Below are 17,428 nucleotides of genomic sequence, written 5' to 3'. Positions count from 1 at the left end.
TTCCTTCAGAGCATGGGTATGAATTTGACCAATTATCTTTTATGTGATCATTGTGGATAGTTTATGACTCCAGGGTAACTTTTTGTTCTGAAACTTTATCAGTAACTGGAAAAATGATCCTGGCATAGTAATTAAATTTTAATGCCAATTTCGAGTAATGTGCAAAGTTGAAAGCCAAAAAATAAAAAGGTTCACAAATTTGCTTTATAAAATTCTGAAGAAACGCTTGCAACTGTAAGTAAATTCAAAATCACAGCATTTTCTACCTATTTGGATTTGGCAAATTTCTTACATCTGAAACCTTTACTGTGCCAGTGTCATCAATTACAGGCCACACCAATCGACTTGCTTCTACAAAGGATTGTAACATCTAATTATCTGTGGCATTTTGTGAGAAGTTTCCCCACACAGTCTTTCACTCCTTTTCTTGGAGCCAGAATGTAAACGCATGCCTTCGCTACATATTGAAGATCCACGTCAGAAAACGGAAGTCCCCCAGTTTGCACACTCTAGAAGTCACATCAGTGTAGTCTCCTCTTCTCTAGAAATTGTTTTTTTATCGTGACAACCATGAATCCTGTTCATACACTTGGTTAGCCTTATTAATGCCTATTTTTCAGTTTAAAATTTCTGTGAGATGCAATTTGAAGACATTCGGGCCATATTTCTTCAATTGAGCTGACTTATATTTTTACACATGTGGCATTTTCACATTGACAGTTACTAAAATCTCAACTGTATGATGCAACAAACAGAACTTTAAACTATGTAACAAATTCATAAGTTAATGTACATACACTTGCTCACTGTGCTGTTGCTGCTTTCATTAGATCACAGTCTTATCACATTCACGAATGTTGATTCGTGGAAGAACCACTCAAGAAACAATGGTAAACTTCACACCAGTTTTCTCGGGTGGTCAACTTCACTCTGATTCCATAAAGAATGGGCAAAGTTCTGTGTGTGTCTATAATTAGGTAGGTATAATTAACTTAAATTGTTGCTCTAGTTGTCACTGTAGAGGGCCAATGCACGACATACACGATACGCGATTTGTTTCATGCCAGTTAGATGAATGAAAGTTCTAGTTCATTAAAAAAAGTTAATAAAGTCCTGAAAATGATTAGTTTTAGATCAAAGTTTGGAATACTATGTATTTAACCATTGCCACGAATTAAGAATTTTTGCCACCAGAGTCCAGTTATTAAATATTTTTTGAATTTTTCAATCAACTTTGCCCCATTTAATGGTCCCTCATCAGAAGGTAATAGGAAATCTTCTAGGTCTATCCCAAATCTTCAGACGTGACATACACACATCAACAAAAGTTTTGCATCACCCAGATATGTTGTGCAGATGTGTTGCTATTGTGACCATTCCTGTACTGATCGGAAGGTCACCTCTGACATTGTAAACATACACAGAATCAGCAAGAGCACAACCCACGGGTAGAATGCCACAATCAAATTAATTGCAGCATTCCACTTGAAAATAAAACACAATTAGGGGCCCATAGATGTTTCTGTGGAACATTAGAGTGAACATCCATCATGCCATGAAGGACACTCACGACCAGTGATCACATCTGCATCGCCATGTTAATGCCCACATGGCTTGTCCACTACAGAAATTGCTAGACGTGTGTGCAATGGAGTCAATGATGTGGTGCAGACACGCAGTTGGATTCAATTGACAGGTGGTGGTGTGCAGTTACACTGCACTGGCTGTCCATGTTGGACAGGGGCACAGGATGATCAACAATTATGACCTCTGAGTCAAAGGAATCATGGACTGAGTGCTCGAGAACTGAATTTGGCATTCGAAGAGGCTGCAGGATGTTGCATATTGCATCAGACTGTCGTGGTGAACACCATGTCATGCACCACAACACCATAGACTCTGTTACAGATGGTCAAGAAATCATTCAGAAAGGACAGGATTGGCATCGGGTGTAGTTTATGGACAAAACTTGGAGACAACCCAGTAATATTGAATGCCTACAACAGTCTGTCCTACATGTGCGACAAGGTGGTGGAGGGGTGATGGTCTAGGGTGGCATTCATGGGGCCGCTGTAAACATCTTGTGATTGTTGAGGGCAGTATCACTGTTCTGCAGAACGGGGATGAGACTCTGCAACAAATAGTGGGGCCGTAATGCCAACATTTTGCTGGCAGTTTAATCTTAATTGGTAACATTTTGCCGTCTCATTATGGTGCTCTGGTGAACATGTACCAATTGTTGCCCAGTTATGCAATCACCATCTATTAATTTCCTTATCATCTGACTTACTATTGGGCGGGGGGTGGAGATTACCATTTGGAAAGTACCTTGAGGCTGTTTTCGGAGACAACTGCCAAACCTGGTTTGAATGTGCTTCCCAAGTTTTCACTCCCTACTCTCTCATTCCACCTCCCACCCCAACCCCCCCCCCCTTCCTCCCCCTCTGGTTAGCACCCACATCACAGATTAGGACCAATCTATTTCAAGGTCCTATAGTTCACCACCTCAACGACATTTTGGGTCTGTTCCTTTCAGTTCTGCTGGATTATCATGGTGCTTCCGTCATTTACACTGATGGCTCTAAAACCATGGACAGAATGGGATTGCTTTTACATCTTGTGATGGTCAGGAAAAAAATTTGTTGCCAGGAACATTTAGTGTTTTTGTTGCTGATCCGATAGCAATTGACAGAGCTCTATGTTTTATTAAACAAACCTTCCTCGACTGTGTGTTAATTTATAGTTTCTCACTGAGCAGTCTTCAGGCCACTGATCGATGTTTTCTTTCACTCTTGTGATTTCTACTGTTCATGATGTTTCTCTTTGCTCTTAGTCGTACTGCTTGCTCATGTCTTTCTCTGGGTCCCAAGTCATGTGGTTATGTCAGCAATTGAAGTGGCCAACTTTTAAGAGAAGTGATTACTCATGAGACTTTTGCTTAGATAATATCCCAGTTACGTATTTCTTCGTGCAGATGAGACCTCTCCTCTCTTGGACATTGAACATCATCTGATTGACTCCTATGCATTCCAATAAACTACAATATCAAGGAGACTACTGCTACACGATGTTCCATGTTCTGTTCTCTGTGGAAGGCATCAACCATTTTATGTCAGCTTGGCATCAGTCATACCAGATTAACCCACAGTTTTATTTGATATAATGAGCCACTTCCACATTGTGGTTGCAGAGCCTTACAGACCATAGCTCATATACTTGTGGAATGCCCCCTCCTCCTGGGTCTCCATGCTAATCATGGTCTTCTGGATTCTTCGCCTTTAATAGTGACAGATTACTTGTGTGCAGTTGAACTGGCTTTCTGTTTTCCACGTGAGAGTGGTTTTTATTCTCAGAGATAACATTTTAAAATCCCTTTGTGGTGATCGGTGTCTCCTGCTACATGCCATGTTGGGGAAACCATTGACCCATCATCTTTGCCAATTTGCCAGCTGCCTCTGTCATCCTCTTTTTCTGTTTTAATTGCTCTTTTAGACGTAGTTTGCAACTTTTTCTGCTGCACCCTATTTTCTGTTTTGAGGGTTGACTAGTGATTGCTGTTCCTCTCTTCAATGCCTTGATTATAGTGGATTGGGGGTGAAAGATACTGCTTCAGTTGCATGTGGCACCCCAGGGGACACTCACTTGACCTCATGAACCTGCTGCTTTGATTCTCTCTCACCTTGTTTTAATGTTGATTGTGCAACTGATGTCTATTAAGCTTTTAACCTTCTGACTTTTACTGTTACGAATCTTCCAACTATAATCTATTCTTTACTCTGTAACTGTCTTTGTTCTTAATCTGGTTGATGTGGAGTCAGATACAATTGGGGTTTCTCTTGCCACAAAACCTAGGGAGACCTCTCACCTACTCTGAGCTGAGTATGATCCATATACTTTCATTTCTACTTACATTATTTCTCAGCTCGGGCATGAATGTTACGTTCAGTGCCTAGATTTTACCATTCCTCCATACATTTGATCACTTTCCTGGGGTATATCGCTAACCCCATATGAAATACATCTTACTGAGGGACTGATGATCTTGCAGTTTAGCCCCTTAACCCATAACCACCCAATTCCACAGATAGTAGTGGTATCTTAAGTAAGCTATTGAAAGCATGCTGTAATGAAATGAACAAGGTCTTATGTATTCAATACCTTGCAGCACAAAGGAGAGAATACAGAGATAATGAAGTATGCTGTAGTCAGATCACTTTACAAATGTGGAGATGGAACAAGTGTCCCAAACATGTCACCCTATCTACTCTGACAGGAAAAAATTTCAACGTCATAAAATTAATAATGTATAATAATGAAATTTTGGGAAGATCATTTGTCTAGGTAATATAGTTAAGTGATTAACATTGCAAGATCACAGATTAATGTAAACAGGAGAAAAGCCATTGCAAATGTGAAGTGCTGGTAAATTAATAACTGGTGTAATTGCCAGAATGCTGAGTGCAAGCATGTGGATGTGTGTGTGTATTATGTTGTACAGGTGCTGGATGTCAGTTTGTGGGATGGAGTTCCATGCCTGTTGCATTTGGTCAGTCAATACAGGAACAGTTAATGCTGTTTGTGGATAAAGCTGGAGTTGTTGTCCACTGATGTCCCATATATGTTTAATTGGAGACAGATCTGGTGATCAAGCAGGCCTAGGCAACATATTGGTTTGGTGTAGATCTAGATTTGCACTCTGCAGAGCATGTGGGTTAACAACAGCAGTATGTGGGCGAGTGTTATCTTATAGTAGGAAAACAACCACTGGAATGCTGTTCACAAATGGCAGCACAACAGGTCGAAGCTCTAGACTGAAGTACAGATTTGTGGTCAGGATGCATGGGAAACCACAAGAGTGTTCCTGCTGTCATACAAAATCACACTCCAGACCATAATTCCAGTTGTAGGTCCCATTGAGTCTAGCATGCGGACATGTTGGTTGTGGGTCCTCATCTGGCCTCCTCCTAATCAATAAAAAGCCATCACAGGCATTGAGGCTACACCAGCTTTCGTCAGAAAACACAACAGACATCCAGCCTGCTCTCCAGTGATCTCTCACATGACACCACTGAAGTCACAAAAGGCGGTAGTTTGGGGTCAGTAGAATGCACGCTACAAGGCGCCTAGCGCGGAGCTGTCTTTGAAGTAGAGCCATACACTGGACACGATGATCTTTCCTCTCGGTATTGCCATGTCGACTCCTGGAACCCGGTCTTCTTCAGACATTCTCATGACCACTGCAGCCAGCAGTCATGCACTGCGGCTACATTACTGCCAAGTATTGCTGCAATATCGCAGAATGAACTTCCAGCATCTCGTAGCTCTATTGCGAGGCCTTGTTTAAAGTCAGTGAGGTATTGATAATGGCATCTTTGTCGCCTTAAAGGCATTCTTGACTAACGCCAACTCACCATATCCAATCTCAAAGGCAACATATGCTCATGAGCATTACTGCATGCATTTGAATCAAGTCTGATTGGCAACCTCATAGTGCCACTACTAGCACTACTCTCTATGTGAATGGTGCAAAATTTAAACAGACATTATCTTTCAGATGTAGGAACACGGCTGCCAACTTTCGTTTGTTGGTGTTGCAATCTTTTCCCCATCATTGTATTTCCAAATGAAACAGGATGTGTAGCATCTTTTGAATGTGAACATCATTAACAAAAGATAGTTGGGCTGTCAGGAAAGTGTCTATGTATGAAACCATTTTCCCATTCACAGGTGTTGTCTCGAAGTCACTAAACAATAGGGGGTTGTCAGTTGGAATCTGCTATTGTCTGATCAAGTTCTCTAGATCCTAGAGATTCATAGAGAAACCCCACAATTATGGAATCTGGTATCAATAAGTAATGTGTTCAAATCAATCTGGAAGATAGAATGTGGTCCTTAGGGCAGTATGGAGTTCCTCAGGAAACTGTCCTACAGCCCTCGGCGAATCTTACGTATATGAATCAAGTAACTCTGTCAATATGCAAAATGTACAATTTTACTATATTTGCCGATGACGCAGGCGTTGTGATGGATAATGTGTCAGCTGAAAGAAATTTTGGCGTGGTTCACAACCAACTCTCATCCAGACAACCATATGAATCCAAAAGAAATTAGTGCTACTCCTGAAAACCAGTTATTAAAGAAAGTTGTCATCTAAGTCTATAGAATGGTTTGAGCCAACTCTCCACATTAGTTTATCCTGTGTAAGTCACTTGATCTCTGCATATGTACTGCACTATATATCCATTTGAACTCGCATACTGTAGCCAAACCTTGGTCTTCCTCTACAGTTTTACCATATGCACTTCCTCCATTAGCAAATGATTCCTTGATGCCTCAAGATGTATCCGATCAACCAATCCCTTCTTTTAGTCAGGTTATGCCATAATTTTGTCTTTTCCCCAATTCAGTTCATTGTATCTCTACATTGGTTATTCAATCTTCCCATCCAATATTCAACATTCTTCTACAGCAACGTACATCAGAAGCTACTATTGTGGTCATGTGTGAACTGTTTGATGTCCACATTTCATTACCATACAGAGTTACACTCCAAATACCTTCAAAACAGACATCCTAACACTTAAATTTGTGTTCAGTGTTAACAAATTTCTCTATTTTAGATATGTCCTTTTTAGTATTGCTAGTCCTAATTGCATATCTTTCCTACTTTGGCCACCATCAGTTACTTTGCTGTCCGAAAACCAAAACTCATCTACTTTTAGTTCCTATTTTCTAATGCAATTCCCTCAACATAACCTCACATACATTTCATTATCATTGTTCTACTTACAGAGATATACGTCATAAGCTCTTTTCAAGGCACACCCATTCCATTCAAGTGGTATTCTAAGTCCCTTGCCATCTCTGGGAAAACTACTAAGCGCAAGGTTTTTATTTCTTCTCCGTGGACTTAAGTTGCTTTTCCAAATTCGTCTTTGATTTCCTTTATTACTTGCTCAGTGTACACTATGATTAATGTGGAGGATAGGATACAATACTGTCTATTCCTTTCTCATCAAATGCCTCTTCAATCTTCTACCTCTTACAAAAGTGGTCTGTTTGCTGTACAAGCTATGGAAAACCTTTTGCTTCTTGTATTTATCATTGCTATCTTCAGAATTTAAAGGAGTTTATTCCAGTCAGCATTATTAAATACTTCCTCTAAATATTCAGAGGCTAGAAACATAGGTTTGCCCTTCTATAATCTATTGCCCAAGACAAGTCAGAGGGTGACTACATTTCTCTGGATGTCTGACTTATGCTGAGGTCAGACTCTACCAGTTTTCCGATTCTGTAGGCTAGACGGAATAGTTTTATTGTGGTTGCCTCCCTGAAGGATGTCAATACTTTTGAGAGACTGTCACTTACTGCAGAGACCTTGTACTCTTCTAACTTTTCGGATTTTCACATAGATTATAAGCTGAATTGAAAAAAGTGCATTCTCCAGACAATATAAAGATCAGCAGCACGAACATTGGCCTTAAGAGTTATGTCTCATCATGGTGATAAAAATGTATCTAAATTTTGCTGTTTCCATTTTCTAATGTGTTGTTGTATAATTTTCTGGGATAGCATGCAAATTTTGAAGAATATCAGCAGTGAAAATCGTACACTGTGTACATCCAAGAACATCATGTTACACCCCTTTGAGACAGCATGAAATTATGACTGCAGTTTCACAATACGTACACTGATCAGCCAAAACATTGTGATCACTGTCCATTGCAATGTTGGATGCCGCCTAGTGACAATGCGGGCATGTGATGTGGTAACTAAAGTATGTAAGCAGAGCAGACATCGACATGGGTCACCATAGCGAAGAAATAGGATGCAAGTCGGGAAATACATTGAGATAAATGACTTCAACAAAGGATAGATTATTATTATGCAGAGCTTGTGAGTGAGTATCTTGTAAATGGCGAAGCTGGCCGAATGTACACGTGCTAATGTTGTGAGCATCTGTGGGAAGAGGTAGGAGGACAGTGAAACTATCGTTATGCACTAAATTGTTGGACATCCATGAGTCTTTACAAAATGTGGGGTCAGAGGCTTGTCTACTCTGTAAAATAGAATAGATAGTCTGTAAAGTAGAATAGTTCTGTGGCATCTCTGCCAAAGGAGCACAATGCTGGTACACGCACAAGTGGCTCAGAGCACACCATTCATCGTAAATTGTTGAACAGACCACCCCTACGTGTTCATATGTTGATCCAATGACATCATCAATTAAGGCTGCAGTGGGCACAGGACCATTGGGATTCAACTATTGATCAGTGGAAATGTCATGCTTCGGCTCAATCACATTTTTGGTACACCAAGTCAGTGGTCGTCTCCACAAACGCTGTCATCGAGGTGAATACCAGCTCAAAACGTGCAGCATGCCATGGACGCAGGCTGGTGGGAGCAGTATTGTGCTATGGGAGGCATTCTTCTACGCTTGCATGAGACCTGTGGTAGTAATCGAAGACTCACTGACATCTGCGAACCACCTGCATGCTTGATTTCTTTCCCAACGGCAATGTCATCTTTCAGCAGTATAATCGTCTGTGTCTCACAGCCAGAATCATGCTATAGTTGTTTGAGGAGCATTATAGTGAACTCCCGTTGACACCTCGGCGACCAAATTCGCCAGATGTAAATCCTATGGAACCCATCTGGGTCACTATTGGTCACCCTCACCACTTACGCAAATCAACATCTCATAATTTAGGCGAATTACATGACCTTGTGTGTTGACATCTAATACCACGTATGTCCACAAACCTACCAACAAACTCGTATCCCTGATGCACAGAATCAGTGATGAATTTTGTTCCCAAGACAAGCAAACAAACTGTTAAGTAGGTGGTCAAATTGTTTTGGCCTATCAGTGTATATTCTCTTGTGTGTTTTGTAGAGGTGCATTCACGTTGACCATTACATTGACTGTGTTTCAGGATGATCACTTTTGCTCCCAGAATGGCATGTGCAGGAGCATGTGGGGATGGGATCTTATAGAACCATGGCGAGTCCAGAGTGAAGGAAGCTGACTGAATGAAACATTGTTTATTATTTGGTGGCTTTGTACAGTATGTTGACTGCTGTGGCCCAAATGTTTACCATGGCTAACAGCAACGAGTTCAGTGAGGCAGCAGACTGTTGAGACAGGGTATCTGTGGCTGGCAGTGCCAGTGCCTTCCTGACACAAGATGGGTGTCTGCTCTGCAGCTCAGCATGCTTATGGGGAGCTTGGCTTTCTCTGTCCACAGCCTAAAACTGTTTACAGGGGTGTGCAGATGCCCTAAATTTAACCCAGGACCCTCAAAGGTTGGCATCCTGTGAGAGGCCTCACTTAGGTGTTACCAGTTTGAAACCCGATACTATAAGTGCTACCTGACAGCTCATAGACAGTGGCTCTGCCTACTTGACAGTGCTGCTTCATGATGATGTAGCTGCTTGGCTGTACATCCGATAGGTGTCTAGCATGGAAAATGTGCCAGACAAATGTTTGGTGCCAATGGAATTAAGCTACTGGCTGAATTGAGGCTTATATACCTGCCCTGGCCGTGTGTGATATGATGGGAGGTCAAGAAGTTAGTTGTAAAGTGTTGCAGTATGTTACAGCATTTAGCAATGCAACCCACCTGTACGGTAGACTGATGAGTTGCAGAACGTTGTGCCAGCATTGCAGTGCCCAACTGCAAAATTGTTTAGGTGGTTGGCCAGCATATGCCTTGCCTTGCTGAAGTTGACTGCCTGAAACTAATGCCCCAACACTTTTGCTGTAAACGACTCCTTTAACTAAGAAAGAAATAGTGTATAAACTGACCTTAAAACAAGACAGATGGATTACCTACACTGTTAGCTAACGTGTGTGCCATTAACCCTTCTGCAAAATCAAACTGTGGAAACTCCAGGTAGGAATATCAGCAGTGAAGGAAGAGATGGATTGGCTACTTACTGTAAAGAAGAATGTTAAGTTGCAGCCACAATTAAGACATTTACACAAAGCTTTTGACCACAGCATTCACCAACAAAAGAAACACACACCATTCATACATACAAGCAACCACACCTCATGCACATAGGACCACCAACTCTGGCAGCTCGGGCCAAAATGCAACTATCACATAGGACGCTAGCAGCAATCTGGAAGGGAAGGGAAAGGAAAGGCGAAGGGGTAGTAGTGTACGGGTGGGAAGAGAGATGAACACTGTATGCCAGAGTGTTGTTGTGGCGAAGGGTTGGGGTTGGGACTTGCATAGGGATGGACTGGGATGTTGTAGAGGTTGTGTGGGCGACGGAACACCGCTTGAGAAGAGGTGGGAAGGATCGCGGGTAGGATGTTCCTCATTTCAGGGCATCATAGGTAATCAAAGCCCTGGGGGATGTAGTTCAGCTGTTCCAGTCCGGGGTCATACTGGATGTCTAAGGGAGCACCCTTTTTTGTGGCTGTCTCCTCGGGGTGGTGAGACGCTCAGCATACTGAGCAAAGGAGTTTGTATTACTGAAGGTGCATCATCCTCACCCCCCCTCCCCTCCCCTCCCCTCCCTTGCGGGCCCAGGGGTTAGAATAGGCCCGAGGTATTCCTGCCTATTGTAAGAGGTGACTAAAAGGTGTCTCACACCTTTCGGCCTTTATGTGATGGTCTCCTATAGGATTTGACCTCCATTTTTTCAACATTTTCCCCAAAAACGAGCCAGTTGGGGAAGGGCGCCTTACATGTTGCATTGTGTCCATTGTGCATTGAGATCTGTAGCCCACTTTCTCGTCATGGCATTGCAGTCCTGCTCATCCTCCATCTCTTGAGTGAGGACACCTTACTGGGTGCATTTTCCTCCACCCACTATGCAGTGTCGTTTTCTGCACTGACGAGGACCATGGAATTCTTCGCACCTCGTATCCAGCACGGTAGCCAGTCCGTTGTGATGGGGCCATCATGTACCCTGTTGGTTGTAGCCCCGAGTACACAGGGATCTCCCTGTTGATACCTGCGCCGTTAACCCCCCACGTATGCCAGGGAGTAGATGCCCACCATCCTGGGGCATCGGGACTCCCGGCAATGGCCATCCTGGCTGGTGGTGAGGGCCCCTGGTCGGAGTGGGTGGCATCAGGGCGATAATGCGCGATGAAGTGTACCACATCATCCCTTGTTTGAGAACAAATGCCAGCAGTCTCTAAGTGTTCAAAGTCTCCGTACATTGCAAGGAAGTATGATCCTAAATTGTTCCCCTCCCTGGCCTCACCAAGGAAGGAATGCCTGGCTAAGGATGGCAGCGAACCTTATTCGCCCCGGTACTTTGTATGTACGAGAGCTGATGGGGACTCCTTTGTCTCGATGAAGCCTCAGCATTTTGTAGAACTGTAGAAAGCTCATAATCTAATAAAGTTACTGACATAGTGCCAAAATGTTTCTAAGTAATTGTTATTGTCTGTTAAACATTGAGATAATTTTTACTAGTACATAAACCTTCATTTATACTAATATCCTTTGTAATACTGGAGCTGATTCGTCCCACATCAGAATGAAAAACTCACATTGGGGATCTTGTGAAATGTTTGTACATAAATAAATGCCTTCTGGGCTGTGCCATACAGTGATCAATTCAGAGAACTTAGTCAGTGGTGTCAGAGTGTGAATATGGCTAACCCAGGATTTCTGAGCTGATAGCTGGTCAGTGCAGCCAGTCCATAGACTCTGGGCTGTCTTCACTAACAACCATTAGATGTAATGGCAAAATATTGTGTTTTGTGATAATTGAGGATTGCAAGAATGGTACAGAGTTCTGTCCAAAGAATCTCAAACTCAAGACAATCCACATATTACTGGGAAGGGTGGTTGTTGGGGTGAAACAGTATTATGGGACACATGCTGCACACCATTTGTGCCAGCCTTGCCCAGATGTTGGTGCTCTTCCTAAGTACATGTGTAAGCCACTAGTGTACTTGCTTCTAACACACCTTGTGGTATTAGTGGACTTTCAGGGAATATTAACACCTAACAGACCTAAATTAAATTTCATGTGTACCCCTTGTAGCAGGATAAACCACACTCGCTCATCCTTTATTCAAACCTGGATGCACTTGGATGTCCTAATGGTTGGATGCACTTGGATGTCTCAATGGTTTAGGCGACTGCTCACAAGAAGCAGAAAATACAGGTTAGATTCCCATTCAGTCATGAAATTTCAATTGTCACTTCATATTCAAATGAAATAGCTTGAGAATGGACCTTCTCCGGTCAGCCCTAAAAAAATAATGTGAAATATTTAGGTACCATTGCATCAAAATCAGATACTTTCCTTCTGAAAGAATAGTCCTCAAAAGGAGCCTGCCAAAGTGGATACTCTGCAGAGCAAATTGGATATTATTGGTTGCATTTTACTGTCTCATCTAAATTTCCTGTCATTCATACATGCTAGAGATGTTACTGACCATTTTTGTGCAGCTAACACATGGCCATCATCTAATTATAGTTTCTTTGACACTATTCTTCCTAATGATGTGATGTGGCAATGCTCTAAGGAACTAGACTTTTGATTCAGAAACATCCTGTTTAAAATCTGTTTCATTCCTCAGCAGCTTAAAATGTTGAGCAGTTGCTGCAGTATTACCACACTACATTCTCCAACAATTTCATCATTGATTTGATTTTTTTACTTGTCAGAACTTAAAATGCAAGGACAACAGTGATTGTGATACATTAATACTATGATTATTTCCTAATCTGTTTGGCCTGTTGTGGATATAGCTGCATAGGTATGGACTTCATTTTATAAAATACTACTGTTTACAGACACAAAATGTGTTTTTGTCATGGTTGACGTAATCTGGTGTCAATGTAGACAATTGTTATTGAATTCCTAATCATTTTTGAAGTTACTACTGCACAACGGAGGGAACAGCAGTGACTGGATACAATTTAAACACTGCCTATATATCCACATGATAAGTGCAAGAGACTAAATTCTGATATTAAAATCAACTAAGTGAATGGTTTTGCCATATGAAGTTCTATTTGGGCCATGCAAATAGTAGCACCAGCAATTAAGCAAGTTCATTTGTTCATTTGTGAAGTTGTGAAGGTGTGTGTAGCTGTTGTTTCTTGTATGCATAAATGAGAGCACTCCTACCTACTTAAGTGATGAACATGTAATTTCATCTGGCCATTCTCCTTCAGTGTACCAATGAGTGGTGAAATGCTGCATCCATCACATGTGTGCTGTTTGCAGATGTAAGCAATAGCATTCCACAGCTAAAAATTCTCTATTCTTACCCTTCAAACAAAATTAATACATTGTATCTATCAGGTTTTTTTCTGCACGCTTGATTAATAATATGCTTCTGGGTTTTCAGCCAAGTTGTTTTTCCATTTTGTGTACAATATTTGGACAGTTGACCAGACGGTTTTGAGTCCAGTGTTGCAATGGCACAACTCACAGCTTCTGAAGAAGATGGCTGGACTTGTTGTTTAAATATCATGGATAAAATTGAAACAGCAACTCTGCTGAAGAATTGGAAGTAAGCCATTGATTGTATCCATTGCAGCTAAATTCTCCTAGCTTCTCTCTCTCTGTTTTTCAACCATCTGACTTTCAACGCACTATGCTGCATCCGTCACATGTGTGCTGTTTGCAGATGTAAGCAATAGCATTCCACAGCTAAAAATTCTCTCTTCTTACCCTTCAAACAAAATTAAAATTACATAGTTTTTGTACACGGATAATGGATTTTTTTCATGTTATACCAAAATGTATTAAAATAAAACAAACAATTAAGCTTTGTTTCAGTTGGATTTTATTACATCTTTGTGTATTGGTTTTGAACTTTGATAGATACATTACCTCGTATTGAACAAGATGATGCCACATGGAACTAGAATCTGATATTAAATTTTTACAGCTTTGCTTTCTTGCTAAAAGAATGTGTTCTATAATGTCTAATGTGAAAATATTGGGAATCTGTTTCAGGTATGTGCATCCCAAATACTAATAAAGAAGAAAAAAGTGCTCTACTTAAGATGTTCTGCCTTTTTTCCATTGTAATAAGCCAGCTATAAACATAACAAGGTACTGTCAGATGAAATAGTACAATATTTGTAATTATATATTTTAGAATGTTTGTCCGCTAAGTAGTCAAGTTGCCAGTGTGAATGACACTTGTGCAAAGGACCCAGGTCCAATTCCCAGTATTTAGAGGGATTTTTCCTTCCTGGAAGGATCTGAAAGGGGCCTACACCGCCTTGTGATCTCAGCTGAACAGCTACTTGAATCCTAGGGCCTGATAATGGAGTTTAGTTCTAGTTTTAAGAGAACGTTTCCTTTTTCTACATTCAATATTTTGCTACCCATCTCCATAGCCAAAATTCCCAACACACACACACACACACACCTGTGTATTGGCACTTGACATGGAGGTAGCAGAAATTTCTGTTGCTAATATGTGGACGTCAAGAAGAGAAGAGGTGGTGGCATACAGTTCCTGATCAAAAGACTTTGCACCAATGTCCTGGGTTAAATTGCACACATCTCTGCAATGCCTCGTGAAGTGAGGGCATGTGACTGTCAATGATGGTCAGCCCATTGGAAGGACCAGGAGACACTAAACTACAACCACCCCTTGCTGCTATTAAAGATGAGTAGGCTATGTTCTGACATTGCATTTCACCCAGTTCCTTTCACCCAATTCCTTCCAATTGTATAACAACACAACATTACGCTGGACAAGCATTCATCACAGTCATGCGAATGATGCAGATGCACACCTAACCTATTGGGGAAAGCAACAGAAAATCACTTTTGCTAAGACCTTGCGCAGGACTACAGTGCGGGAGTGTGGCATCTGCGTAATGTGTATTCCCTGAGTATGGGGCTGGCTTTAACTTATTATTATGATTTTGTTATACAATTAAAATTGTCACACTAACTGTTGTGTGGGTTACCCATTCAGTTCTACCCATTCAGTTCAAGGATTGTATAATAAGTAAATAAATAAATAATAAAAAGAAAAAAATTGATTGAAGGTTTTGCACTCTTAATGGACAAATGTCACTTCTAATTTTGAGAAATTGCAACAACAAACTATAGAACATTGTTTTTGCAGCTTTTGATTGACCAACCCATTTTAAATTGTCTTAATTTAGTAATGGCATTGGCTACTTATGGATAGGGTGTAGCAAGAATGTATAAATATGTAGATTGTAACAAAGTTGTAATAGTAGATACAATGGAGATGAGAGAACTTAACTTCAAACGGTCATGTAGAATCACATGTTCTGGCAGACACCACATTTACTTTGGCAAGAGTAGGTCAGTTATGACAACTCTGAGATTCTGGTCAGTGGTAACTGAGGCTAAAAGAGCTTGTAAAGGAGTGCAACCTCTGGGATTTGTTACATCTGCACCAACCCTTACAAAGCCATTCATTAAAAAAGTGATGCCTCCACACAAAGCCAGACCTCAGAATCAAGTACAATTACATGCACTTATCAATGCACCTGCAGGGGAAAAGCTGTATGTGACGCTGAAACCATTCGGAAGTCGTCAGCAAAGGATTTGGAACCTCAGCCACATACCAGTGCACATCAGCAGAGGTCCAATAAGCTGTCCCCTTTACCTATGCAGCCAAAGGATATTGATATCCATATGGAGGAACCAGAGCCAGGCTCCACCTAACATTCCCCCTGACTGCTTGGATAAATCACCACCACCGAGAGAGAGAGTAATGCAGTGATCAGCCGCTCCCATAGGGACTCCTATGCTGCAGTGGAACTTAAATGGTTTCCAGTCACATTTGGAAGAATTGCTCTTGGCCCACGAGAGACCATTCTGTATCTGCTTACAAGAAATTGATTTTAGAGTCACTAACATGCCAATGTTAAGGGACCATCACCGCTTCGAGGAGGACAGTCTTACCAAAGAAAGAGCTAAGGATGAGCTGGTTGTTTTTGTCAATGACAGGTACCATCTTCTCCAGTTCCCCTTCCCACTGTCTTACAAGCAGTTGCAGATTATATTCTCACAGTTTCTGCGATTGCAGTGTGTTCTTTGTACCGTGCATCACATGATTCGCTCCATGGAAATGTACTGACAGAGCTTTTGTAGGCACCCCTCCCCCCCACCCCCTCTCCCCTATCTGCCCATTACTCCTAATGAGTGACTTTCAGTGCACATAACATGCTGTAGGGCCCCCCCCCAGGGGGTCCACAACTCTTTTGTGGATACATGCGTAGCGAGCATGGGACCCCGAGCTAATGTGGCCCTCCTTCCTTTCCGAGCTGCATATCTTCCTTTTCCGCATCCTTCCCTATCCCCCATCTTTGCCCCCCCTCCCCTCACCACTGGCTCTTTCCTTCCCTTTCTCCCCCTCTGGGAGTATGGTTTGTGCCTACGTCCGGAGACAGACGCTCGTAAATGTAACGCATTCTTCGCCTTCTCTGCTCGTATGTCTTCATCCTTCCTTTGTCCTTCTCTTTTCCTTACCTCTTCTCTTTACCCTTTTCTCCGCTGCGGCGTTTGAGACCCCTCTTCTTTCCTTTCCCTTTCTTTGTTTTTTCCTTTCTCTTTCTTCCTCCCTTTGCGTGTCTGAAGGCCGACCCACGCATTTTAGTGCATAGCCGGTGACGGGGTAATGCGTAATTCCCCGCCCCGGGTAGACAGGTAGGACACGTACGTACCCCCTGGTAACGGCCAGGCCCAGGGAGGGGTGATTACGCGAGCTGATAACTTCCGAAAGTGCCGATTCGTCCCTCCGTCCGTTTGTCGGGAGGTGTGACCTGAGGTGTGAACAATCACCTAAGGCGGGAGTGCCCTCAGAAAGGGCCCCCATAAGGGAGGAGCGCACCATCGGAGACACCGGTAATCAAGGGGGAATTCTTCCGCAATGGTTTCCTCATCTTCCACTATGTCTGCTCACAAGCGTAAGTTCACTGAGTCTCAGCCACAGACAGTTCTTCCATCGTTGCCACAGTTCCTTGTTGTTTCTCGGTCTGACGAAGGTCACGACTTCTCCACAGTCAACCCTTTCATTATTCAGAAAGGTGTCGACGCAATTGCCGGTCCTGTAAAGTCTTGTCCCAGATTATGGAATGGCACCTTGTTGTTAGAAACAGTCAGTGCCCTCCAGGCACAAAAATTGCTGCGTACTTCACTGCTCCACACCTTCCCTGTCCGGGTTGAAGCGCACCACACTTTAAATTCCTCACGTGGAGTCGTTTATACACGCTCCCTCGACGGATTGTCTGACGAAGAAATTCAGCACTACCTGTCTGACCAGGGCGTAACGGCTGTTCATGGAGTTATGAAAAGGGTTGACACGAACATCATTCCAACCCGCACTGTCTTCTTGACATTTGACAAAGTTCAACTCCCATCGAAAATCAAAGCAGGCTATGAGATAATTTCCGTTCGCCCTTACGTCCCAAACCCTACGCGTTGCTATCAGTGTCAG

The 17,428-nt window shown here is 42.2% G+C and overlaps 1 protein-coding gene across 3 annotated transcripts in view; it reads left to right on the top strand.

Annotated features, from left to right (window-relative positions):
• The window catches only part of LOC126251803 (ATPase family AAA domain-containing protein 5), a 136,730-nt gene that overhangs the window by 30,752 nt on the left and 88,550 nt on the right, over positions 1 to 17,428 (top strand). For 2 of the 3 annotated variants that reach the window (XM_049952442.1, XM_049952444.1), the window contains exon 2: positions 13,951 to 14,049. The exons of the other annotated variant lie outside the window; for it this stretch is intronic. The gene's annotated coding sequence lies outside the window, so the exon portion shown is untranslated. The remainder of the gene's footprint in view (positions 1 to 13,950; positions 14,050 to 17,428) is intronic. 3 annotated transcript variants of the gene reach the window in all.

Source organism: Schistocerca nitens, chromosome 4, assembly GCF_023898315.1.
Source record: "Schistocerca nitens isolate TAMUIC-IGC-003100 chromosome 4, iqSchNite1.1, whole genome shotgun sequence".
Taxonomy (NCBI): domain Eukaryota; kingdom Metazoa; phylum Arthropoda; class Insecta; order Orthoptera; family Acrididae; genus Schistocerca; species Schistocerca nitens.
This window is presented reverse-complemented; position numbering and strand designations above follow the sequence as displayed.